Genomic DNA, 6,258 nt, shown 5'->3' on the forward strand with positions numbered 1-6,258 from the left:
CAAGGGGCTTCTTTGGTGATGCAGAGTAGGAGGGTAGAGAGCATCGCCAAGGGAATCCAGGGAAAATTATTAATAGACGTTACCTCTTTAAGTGCTTTCTAGGGTCTGCAGGCTGCTAGTAATGAACAGTAGCAACCCCCCCCCTTTTTTTTTTAACATCAGTGGTTCTCAAATGTGGTCTGGGGATCAGAAGCATCAGCATTTCTTGGGAAATGGTTAGAAATGCAAATTTTGGGGCTCTGACCCAGACCAGCTGCCTCAGAAATTCTGGGTGGGGGACCCAGGAATCTGTGTTCTATGAATCCTCCAGATAATTCTGATGTGTGCTTATGTTTGAACTGCTTTCAACCTTATGTCTTCCTGACATCCATTTTTTAATGGGCACAGAGACGAGAGACTGAGTGGGGTCCAGGGCTGAGTCCACGAGTGGTGCCCCGTTTTCCATATTTTCTCATCTATGTCACCTGCTATGTAATCAAAATTTAAGCAATCCTTTTCTAACAGATAACTTGCCCTAAATCCCTCCTTCCTGGAAAATCTGTTTCCTGCCCTGATGCCTCCTTCCTTGCTCAACTCCAATGGGAGCATCTTCCCCACAGGGAACTAACAGGAGCAAGAATTGGAAGATGGTGAAGCAGGGACTGTTTTCTGAGTCAAAAATTGGAACACATGATTTAGCAAAGGAATTTGTGACATGTACATTTTGTATTTACCTGATTCTATTCATTTACTCTTTGCCAACATACTGGAATTTCTAGGGCATCCAAACAGTTTATGGGGACAAGGAGGCAGAATATTTTGTAAGCAGGAGTAACCCAGAACATATGAGAGGTATGATCCAGCTCCAAGGCTTAAAACCTGTCTACGAGACTGGGAAGGTACATAAATGAGGAGAGGCATAAGACAGGGAGGGGGCGTATATCAGGGACCACATACTCCTCTAAAAGAAGCACAAGTGGATGTGTTGGGATGGATGGTGTTAGAAGGAAATGAAACCCCAAGCTGGCCTGACCTTCCTTTTCAAGAGAAACTAGAAATCTTGGGGGATTTTTAAAATCTGGTTTTTCTTTCCTCTCTCTCACACACACACCATCAGGCAAACTAAAGAAAATATTTTCAGGCGGTTACATCTCTTCTAGTCTAGGTAGGCAGATAATGCAACAAGGGGTATGGAAAAATACCATGGAAGCAAAAGGAGTAGCCAACACTATCTGGGAGGAAAAGGAAGGGCAGGCTTCCCCAGGGATGTCATATTTGACCTGAGCTATGTAGACTAAGCACGGATTCTTCTTATCAAAAAAGTGGGGAGGAAGTATAGCTCTGTGAGGACATGGCTGCGTTAACTGACCTTATTGTGCTGATATTTCTGCAATCTAGCCTGGTAGGCTGTGGTCCATGGGGTCGCGAAGAGTCTGACACGACTGAGCGACTTCACATTCACTTTTCACTTTCACGCACTGGAGAAGGAAATGGCAACCCACTCCAGTGTTCTTGGCTGGAGAATCCCAGGGGCGGTGGAGCCTGGTGGGCTGCCGTCTATGGGGTCGTACAGAGTCGGACACGACTGAAGCGACTTAGCAGCAGCAGCAGCATACATGTATAAAATGAAAAGAAAGTGGGGAAGAACATGTGTGTCCAGTGCACAGAGCTGGGTGGGTTTTCAGAGGAGCTCAGCTGCTTTGCGTGTGCCCGGCGAGAGCAAGAAGTGTGGGGGACGGAGAGAGACCAGAGAACATTGAAATCTTGGCCAAGACGTTCTTACTTAATCATGTGGACAGTGAGAGCGGCGCAATCGGATTGGTGTTATTATTCACGGTCACTCTCGGGGCTCAGGTGGAGAGCCGACAGAAAGTGCTCTTCCGAAGCTCTCAAACATCTCCTGGAACTGTTCAGGAGGGAACGGGGGCGCTTCCCAAAGGCACTAGGTTCCAGAAGGCCTGCAGCCCCCGGGTCCGGCTCAGGTCCCGCCCCCGCTGAGCTTCCAGCCAGAGATAATATGGTAGGGAGGCGGGAGCTGCACGGAGGCTGAGCAGGAGTGTCTGTCCCGTAGTAGGCGGGTAGGCGGGGAGCAGTTTCCTCTCCTCTCGCCTAGGAGGCGGCTGTAGCAGCCGGCAGTGTTGTGGTTACCAGGGCCTTGGGTTACAACACATATTTTTTTTTTCAAACCGTTGCAATACCTTTTAAATCAGGGCCCTGGACAGGATCCAAGGACAGTAGCAGGACCAGTTCCTATGATGCTTCTTAAAGAAGCAGCTGCAGAGGGAGGGAGCTGGAACCTGGACTGCTGGGGGAGCCCGAGGTCAGGAAGGCCTTGGAAGTTGGGCAAAGTGGGAAGGAGACCAGATCTTCAGGTCACCCCACTGCCACTGTGCCTTTTTCAAGGCACTTTTGCATCTCAAGCACTTGAAGATCATCAGTGTCCTGGAAAACTAGAAGCAGTGGGTAGAGCAATCAGGGATTGTTGGAGCTCCAGCTCCTTGGGAAGAAAGACCTTCCAGCTGGTCCAAGATTCAGGGGTCCAGCTTGGCAGTGAGTGAGGTCCCCATTGAGGGAGGCTAACATTGGGAGGTAAAGCATGTCGGAAAAAGCACGCAAGGGCCTGCTGGGGTAGGGGTGCTGAGGGAGTGGACGCTCAGATCCATTGTGATTGTGACTTGAAGAAGTCTTCGTTGTGGTCCCCTTTCAGACATGGGGACACCGTCTGATGGCTCAGAGGGTTAAGAATCTATCAGCCTGCAATGCAGGAGACCTACGTTCGATCCCTGGGTTGGGAAGATTCCCTGGAGAAGGGAATGGCTACCTACTCCAGTATTCTTGCCTGAAGAATTCCATGGACAGAGGAACCTGATGGGCTACAAGTCCATGGGGTTGCAAAGAGTCAGACAAGGTTGAGTGACTAATTTTTTTTTTTTTCCCAGACACAGAAATTCTTCCTCAAAGAAATCAAGATTGGCACTCAAGACACTTGCTTTCTGGTACATGTTGGTGGGAATATAAAATGGTACAGTTGCTATGAAAAACAGTATGGAGGTTTCTCAAAAAATGAAAAAATACGGTAATATAATCCAGCAATCTCACTTCTGGGTATATTTTCAAAAGAATTGAAATCAGGATGGTAAAGAGTTATTTGTACTCCTAATGTCCACTGTAACATTAACAAAAGCCAAGATCTGGAATCAGCCAAAGGTCTGATGACAGATAAATGATTGTATGCATACAATCAAAGTTTAGTTAGCCTTTAAAAAGAAATTCTGCCACTTGGGACAACATGGCTGAGCCTGGAAAATATTGTGCTAAGCAAAAAGAACCAGTTACAGAAGGACAAATACTGCATGAATCCACTCATATAAGGTATCTCAAATAATGTCTTAGAAGCAGAGAGGAGTTCGGTGGTTCCAGAGATTCTGTGGAACAACACAGTGTCTGGAGTTAACAGTAGTATTGTGCGCTTGAACATTGTTAAGAGGGTGGATCTCATGGTAAGTGTTCTTGCCACAAAAACAAAACAAACAAAAACAAAAAACAAAGGGGAGCAAGGAAAATTTTGGAAGTGATGGACATGTCTATTACCTTGATTGTGGTGATGGTTTCAGGGGTGCATGCGTATGACCAAACTCATTCAGTCATATAGGTTAAATATGTGCAGTTTTTAAAAATTTTGCTTATAAATTATACCTTAAGAAAGTTCTTTCAAAAAAGAGAGAGACTTTCATTCTAATTTTTAACTTGCTATTGGTTTCCATTTTTAACCCTGGATAATTCACATACATTCCCTTCTCAGGCCTCACATCCCCCTACCCTACACTTTACCCAGTGCCAGGCATGGAGTAAACTCTAGCAAAATCTGTTGAACAAATGAATGAATGGTTGAATTAGCTGAATTGGGTCCAAAGTTGGACTGGGATCAGCAGGCTTCAGGGGCTACCTGAACCTCCTGAAATTACATTCACAACTGTACATGTATGAGCAATTCTGTTTTTTCTGGGTAGAAGATCTGTAGCTTTAATCACTCTTGCCATAATTTACTAAGGATTTGTTATGACAGGCTAAGGTCTGTACATATTTTATCACATTTAATCTTCAGGAACCATGATGGAGGTTGTGGGCAGGGGTGGGAGGGGGTTACTATTTCCACTTTACGGAAGTGGAAGCTCAGGTTTGGGGAGTGTAAGGTCTTGCTTAGGGTCGTGTGCTGGAGTTGAACTCAGGTCCATCACACTCCACAATGTAAGCTCTAAACCACCATAGTAAATTACTACAGCTTCTCAAAGGGATCTGTGACCCCAGAAGATGAAGAAAAAACATTCCAGGATCCTGGAGTTCTATTTCTCTGCGGGACTGTGGGGAATGGGAAGAAGGGTGGAGGTGGAGGAGGAAGCCAGCCAGCCAGCCAGCCAGAGCAGGACAGCACCCACGCCAGCAAGGGCTGCTATTTAGAGCAGCCCCAGAGCCCCCAGAAAGGATGATAAGGGGCAGGGCAGGGAAGAGCAGTTGTAAGAGGAGCCCAGGGAGGGGGGGGCTCTCTCCTCCCCCGTCCCTGCTGCCTCCAGCTCACTCTGTCGCCTGATGTCTAAATAAGGCTTAGAGGCACATTCTAGGCAGCTAAAAATAAACTCCAGCTCCCCCTCCTGCCCTTGGGCTCTGGCGACCTCCCCCGTCCTGTCAGGGCTCCCCTGGTCAGGACCAGCTCTCGGAGCATGCCAGTCTCGTCTCCCTTAGGACCCCAGGGTTTTGGTGGGAATGCTTCCCAAGGCAAGATGACCTGGACCAGAAGTAGGACTCCGGGCACCAACTCTTGGCTCTGCCCTAACAAACCTGGGCAAGTCTCTCTTTTCTCTGATCCTCAGTCTCCCCACATGTCAAAAGCAAGCATTAAATGAATGATGTGAAGCCCTGGCATTTTTGAATGAATTTCAGGATCCCACGCTTTGGGGTCAACTTCAGAGTGTGCCCACTCGGGTTATTTAGGGATATCTGTCTTACAGACTTATTTTTAACTTATACAGTTTTTTATTACGATCTGAATTCTCTGCCCATCCTTAACGATTTGAAACATTCACATAAAAATCTGGACTCCCAGCTTCTCTTGAAAAACTAGGTCTGTCCACACTGGGCCACTGTGTCAGGTAACAAGGAGCCCAAATTGGGTGGCGGTCTCCCCCTGCTGGCGGCATGAATGTACTACAGGTAGTTGCTGACAGCTACTCATTTCTGACCAACCCTGCAGGGTGTGCAGAGAAGGCAATGGCACCCCACTCCAGTAGTTTTGCCTGGCAAATCCCATGGATGGAGGAGCCTGGTAGGTTGCAGTCCATGGGGTCGTGAAGAGTCGGACACGACTGAGCGACTTCCCTTTCACTTTTTACTTTCATGCATTGGAGAAGGAAATGGCAACCCACTCCAGTGTTCTTGCCTGGAGAATCCCAGGGATGGTGGAGCCTGGTGGGCTGCCGTCTCTGGGGTCACACAGAGTCGGACACGACTGATGTGACTTAGCAGCAGCAGTAGCTTCAGGGTGTGAGGTGCCTGAAGCAATAGAAGTGAGCACACTGAGTGCCGGCAGATTGCATCCCAGAGTTGGGACACTGGCATTGCTCTGCCCAGCAAATGCTTGCTGAATGAATGAATGAATTAGATAGCTGATAGAAATCTTTGGAAACTGTCATTAATATTACCAAACCAACTCGGATCTGCTCCTCCAATGCGCAGGAAAGCCAATGTACTGACACAGAGTGGTAGTGAAGAAAAGAACAGCACTTACTGCAGGGTGCCACAGTAGGGAACGGGGAGATGGGCCTCAGAGATCCACTCCAGTGCAGTCACTGATTAGGGGTTTCTGTAAGGGGAGGAACAAAGAGGTTGGGAATAATTATCCTTGTGACATTTCTTAATCGTCATTTCAGGAGGTCAGGATATCTCTGGTTTATGATTCTCGAGCCAGGTGATCCATGGCTCAGGGGTCTATTAGCTCATCTTGCCCCTCAAAAAACTACCTGAGTTTGTACATTAATAATGATATCTACAATAGTAATCTTGGTACATTAACATGTTATTGACAACAGCAATTTTAGTTATCTGACTCTAGTTGATTAGTTTTCAGTTAGTACAGGCTTGAGGTCAGAGAGGACAAGAAAGAGAATAAAGTTGTGGATAGAGAGGGAGTTAGTTTTAGGGGGACTCAATTTCAATTGTAAAGGCACACATGCAGGGATTTTGACCAAGGTGCCGCTCAACTGAAATTTGTTGCATTGTGACCCT

The sequence above is a fragment of the Bos javanicus genome, chromosome 7 (genome assembly GCF_032452875.1).
Source record: "Bos javanicus breed banteng chromosome 7, ARS-OSU_banteng_1.0, whole genome shotgun sequence".
In the NCBI taxonomy this organism is placed as follows: domain Eukaryota; kingdom Metazoa; phylum Chordata; class Mammalia; order Artiodactyla; family Bovidae; genus Bos; species Bos javanicus.